This window comes from Numida meleagris, chromosome 2, assembly GCF_002078875.1.
Source record: "Numida meleagris isolate 19003 breed g44 Domestic line chromosome 2, NumMel1.0, whole genome shotgun sequence".
Taxonomy (NCBI): Eukaryota; Metazoa; Chordata; class Aves; order Galliformes; family Numididae; genus Numida; species Numida meleagris.
Genome location: NC_034410.1, coordinates 137,248,716 through 137,258,492, shown reverse-complemented (window position 1 = coordinate 137,258,492; position 9,777 = coordinate 137,248,716). Strand labels below are relative to the sequence as shown.

The 9,777-nt window shown below is 47.9% G+C and overlaps 1 long non-coding RNA gene across 1 annotated transcript; it reads left to right on the top strand.

Moving 5' to 3' along the window:
- Positions 1,297–6,079, top strand: LOC110395080. Its single transcript, XR_002436141.1, has 4 exons — positions 1,297–2,749; positions 3,309–3,430; positions 3,529–3,675; positions 5,399–6,079. It is a non-coding gene; the product is annotated as an uncharacterized LOC110395080 (long non-coding RNA).

Below are 9,777 nucleotides of genomic sequence, written 5' to 3'. Positions count from 1 at the left end.
TCAGGAATGTGTGCTGCTTCATATACTAATACGACTGTAGACTGACTGTCAGTTATGACCAGAAATCTTTTTGTTTGATGTTACATTTATTATTATTCTGAACAAAAATAAATGTCCCACTATAAAATTGATGAAAGCTGTCTATGGACTTCATCCGCTTCTGGCTCAGCTGCTAGAAAACATATGTATTTATAGTGCAAATTGTTAGTATTTATTTTGCAGTATCTCCAAGGAACTCCAGTCAAGGACAGGGACCATTGCACGAGCTGCAAATACAAAACAAGATATGTCAAAGAGTTTGGGAGATAAGTGTTCTAGCAAATCCAACTGCTTTGGCTGCTGCAGATAGATGGGAGCTCTCTCTGCTCATGCTAATCCCAGGATTGGACGTGTGGGAAGCACAGTGTTGAGAGATTCGTTTGTGCTGGCCGGGAGCCAGCTCAAGTTCAGATGTAGTCTAGACAAACCAGGCTGTAGCTGCCAAGAACCAGGGCTTGGGAGCTTGTAGGCAGCATCACGTAAATACAGCCTGGCTTCTGCAGCCCGGGGCCAGCCAGCCCCTCGCTGTGTCCCTTTCTGCACCGTGGATATGTGCCCTTGCTCTGTGCTGGTGTCCTCCAGGTGGAGGCTGGGACAGGGTGACCCCATGGGCTGTCCAGGTGCCAGAGCTCAGCACAGGCTGCACAACCCACCTGGGGAGCTCCTCCAGCTATTTCCACGCAATGGGCAGCCCGTGACACTGGCTGAACCATGGGGGAACCTGTGGTTAATGTAGGCCAAAGCAGTGAATGACAAGCGTTCAGCAGCACAAGCCTAAATTAAAGTTGAATCCATTGGCATCAACCAGGTTGAACTGTGCCTGACCCATGGTTGTATAAGAATGATATTTTTCTGTAAGCATTGCTTTTAGATTGCAAAATATATTTCATACCAAAAAAAAAAAAGAGGAGTGGTTTTTGCTCTTTGTCGTGTTCTTTGAAAATTATTGAAATTTGTCTTTGTGACCAAAAAAAAAAAAGCAGCACCAAGCAATCTGGAAAAATTACACAGCCTGTTTGTAGCAAAAACAGAGCGCTCTGCTCTGATGTGCTCACTGCTCAGCACCGCAGCCATAGCTGCTGCCAGCCTGTTCATTGTCTCACAGGGGGCTCAGGACATCCTCCACATTGATGCGTGGATTCTGCTCCTGCAAAATTCCTGATCCCAGTTGCAGAGCCCACATCCCTGTGAGCCTCTTGCTACAGCTGCAGTGCTGTCAGCCCTAGGCTCATCCCTCATCTCCCCACAGGCCTCTGCAACCTGCTGCTTCTTCACCAGGAAAAGCTGTTTCAACTCACCTGAGCTCTGCTCTGGTGCTCTTGAAACTTTGGTTCAGCTTTTTGTAGAGGATGAAAGTGAGTCAGGACCCCCTGCCTTCTCCAGTCATCTCCATCAGCAACCACCACTGAGAGTTACACTTTGATTCTGTTGAAATTTCAGTTTCAGGTGCAGTGTGGTGCCAATGACTGTAGTGGGATGCTTCCGGGAAATGGTGAAGTAGGAACCTGAGGGTAGGGAGGTGGATTTGTCATCATTTTGATAACAGAAACGCGTCCATTGGAGCCCCAAGGACGTGAAGCTGTGCTCCTCTCAACCAGGAGCTGCAATCATCCCATTAAGTAGCTTCTGGGAAAATGGGTAAATTCTGCCCTCTTAGAGGATGTCCAGGGGCAGGTGGGTTCTGAAGCTATGCAGATCCACCAGGAAGGCAGGTGCTGTTTACTGGGTGCCCTGGAGCTGTAAGAAGGATGGCAGCCCTGACACCTCCTCGTTTGAGCATCAAGGTGGCATCTGCAGCTTTGTCCCAGCACAAGCAGGTAAAGCAGGGGGTCTCCACCCCTATCCTTCTGAAATGAGTCCTGGATATCTTTTTTCCTTTGTGCATCAATGCTTTTGTCTGGACCTCATGTCACTCTGTTAGGCTTTGATCTCAAGATAACCAGGAACAATACAATTTTCCTCACCCACAGGGTGAGGACTGCCACACGGGTGTGGCAAATGAACAAATGAGGTATTGGACACCTCAGCAAGTGCCCTGGTCCCTGGCATGGGGCCAGCAAGGCCTCCTCACCCTGCCCACCCTGCCTGGGGATCTCTGGTGACTGGGAGAAGCCTCACGCTGCTCCAGGATGTTCCAGCTACACTCAGCCCCTGAGGACCTCCTGGAGGCAATCCCAGCCCAACACCATCTCCTCTCACCCTTGTTGTGCTCTTGGCATGTGATGACAGGACCTAGGTTTTCAAGAAATGTGTAGATGTGGCGCTGAGGGACATGGTTTAGTGGCCATGGTGGTGATGGGTTGATGGTTGGACTAGATGATCTTAGTGGCCTTTTCCAGCCTTATTGATTCTATGACTCTATGATTCAATGATTCTATGATTGCATGGGTGCGTGCAGAGGTCTCTGAAAAGAAGCCAGCCACAGGAGATGGTTGGGGCCTCAGTGCTATCAGCTTGGTGGGCTTGCAGGGGTAACAGCAGCAGGGTGTGCTGGCTGCGTGCCTGCTGGCATTGCACTCACACAGCTGAAGGGGTTAGAGTTTTCAGCTGATTTTCTGGGGCAACTGGGTGTAATTATAGCTCAGAGAGGGTTGTTCCAGCTGAAAACAGCCCCAGAATACATTATTAAGAGCTCTGCAGCCAGGCTGAGCTCCTGCTTGCCTGCCTGCCCTGTACCACTGTAGGCACTGAGCTTTAGCTCCCTGCCAGGGTATGCCCATCCACATCCCTGCTCCTGTGCTGTCTCCTGTGCCACCACCACAGCAGTGGGGAGCAACCTCGACCTTGGGGGACCTCCCATATGGGTGGGGAATGGTGACTGGGACAGGCACGGGAGCCCAGCCTTTCCCTGGAGCACACCCAACGCCTCACTTTCTGCCCTGTGCCTTGCTCATTAATCACAGTGTAATTTTTTTCATGAAAGGAAGGCCCGAATGAGTCCAGCTGTCGGTTATTCCTGGTCTCTGTGTTGTTGATCCTAGGGGAGATGTCATAGTTGGCAGCAATCCCACATCGAGCAGAGGCGCTGCAGAGGAAATGAAATGAATCTTTTTTGTTTCCAAAGGATATAAAATGTTTTCCAACCAGTAATTTTACCTTGTTTCACTCTTCCCTTTCCTGTAAAGAGTGTTTTGCCCTCTTTTCAGGATGGGGCGCTGCCAGCAGCTGCAGCACAGAAGCAGCTCTGAGACACAAACTCTCGGAGCCAGATGTAGGAACAAATACGAATGTACATAATGGAGTTTTCCTTACCTGTCTTCTTCCTACAGTGCAGTACCTACAAGCTGACCTCCATGTGAATCATAGAATATCCTGAGTTGGATGGAACCCATAAGGATCGAGTTCAATTTCTGAAGAGTGAAGTTGTCAGGAGAGACAATGAAGTGATAAAGTAAGAGCAAACACTGAATGAGCATACAAGAACTTGCGTCGTCCACCTTCTATCAGAGTTCTATTCAGCAGTGTTTGTCTGTTTGTTTGCTTTATGAGGTGCTGCTCCAGTGATATGACGGTGGAAGTCAGAGCTTTGGCTGGGAAGAGAGAAAGAGCCCATGCTGGCCAGCGGGAGGAGTTCTGGGCTCTGCTGATGTCAGTGCCTGCTCCTTGCATGGAAAAGATGCAACATGTGTAAGATAAGTGAGTCAGCCTGGGTCAGGCCCAGAGCCAGTGACTGCTGAGCTCTCTTCCCAGCTCTGCTACTGATTTGCTTGCTGGCCTGGGTGGGTTTGTCAGGCCAGAAGTATGGCATTGCGTGTGCAGGCTGCCCCTTAGGACAGCAGTTGATTTCTCATCATCCATCATTTCTCACAGCTTCCTGAAATATCAGCCCATCTCCATTGCCTCCCTGCTTTTCCATCTGATTAATGGAAGTAATTGTGCAGATGCATCCCAGTGCTATGAAAACAGATGAGACAGACCTTGCCAAGGCACACGTGCAATGCTGGGCTCTCAAACCCTCCACTGTAGAACAGAGAATTGTGAGCTAGTCAGTCTGCAGCTGCAGAAGCACTGAGCTCCATGTGGCTGGCTTTACCCTGTTGAACATTTTTGGCCTGTCACTATTTCCCCATCAATAACTACATTTTCACATCTGTCACTCAGCCAAGCCTTAATCCAGGTGGTATGTGCCCTACTCATCCTGCACAATGTGAGCTCATTAATCAAGCTGTCATGTGGTGGAGAAAGCCAAGAGTACTGTGTCAACCAGATCTCTAATCTTGTCTGAAAAAAGAAGACAACAGGTTTATCTAACAAGACTTACCTTCCATGAAACCCGGCTGATTAGTGCTGCTTTTATTTTTAGCCTCTAATTCCTTGTTGTTGGAGGCCTGAATTAACATCTGATGAGTCTGTCGAGGGATGCTGTCCTGCTAACCAGTCGATTGCTCCCCAGAGTCTCCCACTGAGGCTTGTGAAGTCCCAGATCTGCCCTGGCACTCCCCCATGTCTTTGGAATTTCCCCAGATTTGTAAATATAAAACTTCACCAAGTGCTTTAGCTGGCTCCTTTAAGACACAAAGATAGCCAGGCCAGATGATGTGAAAAACGTTTAATTTTAGCAGATGCTGCCTCACATCCTCCTTTGTTCCAGATGGTAAACGCTCTACTCCATCCGCAACATCATATGGGATGAATATCCTGCTCCTTTCCAAATGCACAGAAGAAATAGCTATTGAACATTTCTGCCTTTTTTGCACCACTGTTTATGACTTTACCATCTGCATTTAGCAATTGGCCTATACTGCCACGGGGATGTATTTGGGAGAGCAGGCAGCATTGTTCCTAACAGGATTTTTGGAATGTTTTCTGCATTATTGCTTTAACTCTGCTGGCTGTTGATAGTCTATTAATCCTTTGGTTTCCTTTTATCAATCCCTTGCATTGTTTTAGCTTGTAGTTTATAATCATTGCCATTCCGTTTCCTCTTTTCTTCCCTGCTTATACGTCGCTTCTTTGTGTTATATTGCTCTTTCTACATCTCTTTCTGAACAGGCTGTTTCTTACCCTACAGATCTATTTTCCATCTCCATCCGGCAGAATATTCTTGGCTAAATTCCAGTTTTCATTAACACTTCTCATTTTACATTTATGTTTCCAGCCAACTGTGCCAGCAACTGCTTTAAATTTGTGCATGTAGACACACACATACACATATATACACAAAACTTAGACACAAGGGAACCACAAAAAAACAGTCGTGGTAGCATTAATTTGTATGAAGTGGGAACACCAAAGGACAGGATTGGCAATGTGTTGTAATGACCCTGAAGTGAGAGAGTGTGTTCAGCCCACCCTCGGTGTGGTGATCACGCCTTCACTCATGTCATAACTAAAAAAAGTCTGTGATCTGTGTCCCCAGGACGGTGCTCTCTGCTGCTCCGCAGAGGTCTCGGTTCCATCAGTCACAGTGAAGTAATGTGATGCACCAGCCTCTGTCTCCAAGAAGTGACGAAGTTTGTCAGCCTGTGCTTGGGCTTCTGACAATGATACATGTTCCTCAGGTCTGCTGACTTCAGCAAGGGCACCAGCATCACTTGGATTCTCTCTTCCAGAAGCTGCGGCTAGAAATTTGACCACAAGGTCACAAGGACTTAGCTTGCCCCTTGGCTACTAAAGTTTCACTGGCAGGAACCCAATCTCCAGCGCAATCTCTTCCACTCCTACCAGGCCATGCACTTGTCTACGGCTTAACTGTTGTTCCAGCACCACAAGCTTTGCCCAATCCTCCACCTCCAAGATACCATCTTTACAGACAAGCCCAGATGTCTGAAGCAGCCAAAGCCGGTGATGAAGCAGTGATTGTCCAGCACCACAAATGTGGAGATCCTCCATTCCACACCAGGCAGCAATAACCTCTCCATTTGGGTTTTGGGTTCAACCTTGTGTGCACTCCTGAATACAGACATGTGTCTTTATGTTCACAGATGTATGTGTGCACTGCATGCATAGGCTGACAATTAGTGTTCTAATCTACTTGCATGAGATAAATCTGATTATGATCTGCTGTACAACAGCAACTTCTAATTTTCAGACTAAGCGATTAGTCCTTCCAATTCAGCAAGAAGGAGGCTCTCTCTTGGGTTACCCAGGGCTGTGCAAAGTTTAAGGAAAAAGCTTGTGTTTTGTTTTTTCAGCTCCAGGGAGCTGCTGTTGGCTGGGTGAAGTGACCAAACCAACAGTGCACTGAATTAAAATCCTGGTGGGGTTTCCTCCTCTAAGCCGCGAAGAGGTGACTGGAGGACTGAATGCGCTGTTCTCTTGTGCAGCGAGGTGGTCTTTTCACAGCTGCCCATCAGTATCTCATTTCCAGTTTTATTAAGTAGAACTTCGCTCCATAAATCACATCTCGTGGCTTGCAGTACCAGAAGGAAGACATTTCCTGCTGGTATGGGGCACTAATGCAGTGCAGGCTTTCAGGGCTTGGCAGCCATACAGCTCCCAGTCCTGGTGCAGAAGCATGGAGATCTCAGGGACTGACCCTGCACCCCTACAACCAACCTTGACAGGCAGCACAAACTGATGGTCATGCTGTTAGATGTGTTCAAATCAAGAAGACAAGAGAAGCAGGAGAGGAGGAAATCAGACAGTCTCTATGATGTGCCTGTTATGCTCGTCTCATTGCCCAGGACAGTTAGGTAGGGTTGGGGTTGAGTTTCTGTATGCTTTTTGGGTTGAACATTTACCTGTGCTTAACATCCGTGTGACACTAGCTGCTGTGATCCCTGGTGCAGTGTCCCACACTGCCTTCTCAGTAGTACAGTAAACAGTTGCTTTGTCTTTTGTCTTTATTAGTCCCCTAGGAGATAATATTGCCTTTGCTTATGACCCTGTGCTCTTGCTGGTACAGCTGTCTTCCTGCCAGAGCACGTATTAGTTCCTGAGCTCAGGGTGCGCACAATGTGTTTTGTTATGTGTTGACACAGACACACACACGCTGCTTCGCCCTCATGACGTGGCTCTCTGAGAGCTGAGGGCTCGGTGCCAGGCGGCCGTGGGGCTTTCACGGGACCCAGAATGTTTCAGGAGGTCTCCCTACAGGTCAGAGCCGATTTTGGAGGGGCAGCGGGGTCAGAGCAGGAAAAAAATACAACGAAAAAAATGCAATTTACAGGCTTAAACATAGTGACATGAGTGACTGTGAGTTTTCCCAGGGCAGAGGACAGACTGTGCCCAACCACGGGGCCCATGCTGAGAGCAGAGGGCAGCCGAGCTGCTCTCGGTCCTGGGCAGCAGGTACAGAGAGCGAAGCTGAGCACTCACAGGGGATCAACGTCATCCAGGGGAGCCCGGCTGCCTACAAAGTAGCTTAAAAGGTTATCCTAGGTAAAAAGAAGCAAACAAAGCAAACTTGTGGGCTTGTTTCCGTGGATACTTGCCTGGAAGTGGAGGCATCCTTCAGAAGTCTTCGTAGCCTCAGTGCCACAGATTGTTATGAATCACTTGGGACAAATATATCCTCAAAGCAACAATGACTTTTTAGTCCATTGTAAGTAGCTCATGTGTTGATGTTTTAGAGAATAACATTGCTTAATGTGTTTATACTTTCTGCAGGATGACGCAATGAGCTCTCTGTATAAGGTAAGCAGCTCTTGTGGAAAGGCCCAGATGGCAGGTACGGCACAGCCATCCTGAGCATCCTGCTGTCCCCTGCAGAGCTCTCCTCGCAGCTCTTTGGACGTGTACTTTTCCCTCTTTACTCCAGCACATACACACAAAGCGCTTGTTTATAGCCCGTTCCAATTTTGCCTGCCTCAGGGGCAAAACTCGAACCTCCCAAAAATTTAGTAAACTCCCCTCTGTGTTTATGTAGCCTTTCATCAAAGACTATAGAAAGAGGCCATGTGGTCTTGTGGCTAGATCAAAGCTAGAAAGCTCCTGAGATCTAATCTAGGCTGCACCAGTGACTCACTGGGTGGTTTTGGCAAGTCATGTGATCTCCGTTTGCTTAAGTCTATCCAGCTGAAAAAAGCAGGCAAGAAGTACACGCTGGCCCCAACCTGAATGCAGCATGGATGCATTAAAGGAAAGAATCTAAACGGATCTACCACACATTCGGGCTAGAGGTAATACTCTGTACCAAAGGTGCCCTTGTAACAAAGTACATCTTGACGTTGGACCTGTGGCTCTTTCTGCACCTCAGCACACTCTGGATTATCTCAACAAAAGGCTGTACAGATGCATCAGTCCCGGGGATGCTGCACTGCTTTTCACTCCGTTCTCTAACTCGTCCTCCAGCTATGAGTGCCCTGTTTTGTCTGCTTCTCCTGCAAAGGAGAGGGGCAGCTCCTTTCCCATTCCTTTGTTATTTGCCATTTTACCAGCATCTCTCAGGACGCAGCACGTGAGTGCACGGGCAATTACCACAATGCACACATGCAGCGGCGTTATTGCTTTGCACGGGCCTGCAGCCCATAACACTGCTCCCAGGCTGCCTCCAATGGGAAAAGCCCAGCTCGGCAGCTGCTGATCCCAATCTCCAGCTAGTATTTATCCAACAATTCCTCCAGGAGAGATTCTCCAGTGGCAAATAATTTCCCTCACGTGTTTTCCCCTTACACCTGTTTTGAGGCTTAGAATATTTAGGAAGGCAATCCTGATCCTAATCTACACTGTAATCCCTTCAGCTGCACATGGGTAGCAGTGAGCAATCTGTTTGCCCGACAGTTGTAATATTTGGAGAGAGATGGTGCGCCTGGAGTTACACTGCTGCGCGGAGACAGCACTGAGTCACAGGCAGAGTGGGAGCAGGGAAGTAAAAGGCTAAAAGTAAAGGGTTTCCAGCATGAATCTGAGATTTTTGCTATTGCTGAAATCACCATTTGCTCTCATTTTTGCTGTCCTTTGCAAGGGAAAGCATGGCTGGAGAGCATGGGGGGGTGTCTCATAGCTGGAATTGCTGAAATTCTGGAGCCAAATCTTGAGGACGATCTCTGAGGGAGAAGAAATCAAGACCCTACATCTAAATCTCAAAAACTGCTTTGATTCGTCAACATATTCATCTTCTGTGATGGGAATAAAGTTTTTAATCACAACTAAGCAAAAGCACTTTTAAATATTTATTAAAACCCACTCCTGGTTAACAACCAGCAAGTGGCCATCCTGCCAATTCTATGCTAAACTGAAAAGAAATGATGTGCTTATTTGCCCTAGGGGTAATAAAACCAGTTTTTCCCCTCCCTGGAAATACACTTGGATTTGCCCAACGGGCACAGCAGGGTCAGCAGTGACTTCTGATGCTTATCCTCCCATTGCAGCAGCTGCCACCACAGCCAGACCATGGTTTGTGGCAGTGCTGCTGGGCTGGGTCTGAAGCCATGGGGCTGCTCAGTGCAGGATTACAAGTGAGCATTGAGGTGAAATGAGATGTCAGGCTTGAATGGTGCTGGCATCCCCTGTGCTCTATTAAATGTGTTAACAAGTAATGGCACAGTGAACTCCAAAATAAAGTGGAGTAATTAAAACAATAAAATCTTTAAGGCTGAGATGATGCCTTTTGTTGTGGGTGGAAAGCAAGGGGAAGAAAAGCTTTTCATCTGCATCAGCCCTGTGAAAGAGCCTCCTGGAAGCGGCTGGAGAAGCAAGACCCTCTCACTGCATGGAAGCCAGAAGGGGCAGAGAGAGGGTCAGCCCCTTGGGCCAAGCTCAACCCTATGCAATGTTGTAAAGACCACCCGTGTCTTCCTGTCTTCCATTTCTCCCTGAAGCCTCACTGCTAAAGCTTTGCCACTAGGCCCCATG